Below are 256 nucleotides of genomic sequence, written 5' to 3'. Positions count from 1 at the left end.
AATCAACAGAGAGCAAGACGATGACGACGCGGCCGACTGAAGCAACCGAGGAGCGAGCAGCAGGGAAGGAGCTGAAAAGCCACCCGACCTGAAGACAAGATTTGATTGAAAAATAAAGCGGGTCAAACCTGCTCGAAAGCAATGTCCTTCCTGGGTGGTCCATTTAACCCGCACGACGGCTTAAGACTTTCACAATGTTTTTGTTCTATAAAACAAAAAAAATTTAAAAAATTTAAGTTGTCTTTATTTTTAAATT

The sequence above is a fragment of the Nerophis ophidion genome, linkage group LG13, assembly GCF_033978795.1.
Source record: "Nerophis ophidion isolate RoL-2023_Sa linkage group LG13, RoL_Noph_v1.0, whole genome shotgun sequence".
Lineage (NCBI taxonomy): Eukaryota > Metazoa > Chordata > Actinopteri > Syngnathiformes > Syngnathidae > Nerophis > Nerophis ophidion.
Note: the sequence above shows the minus strand (reverse complement) of the source record.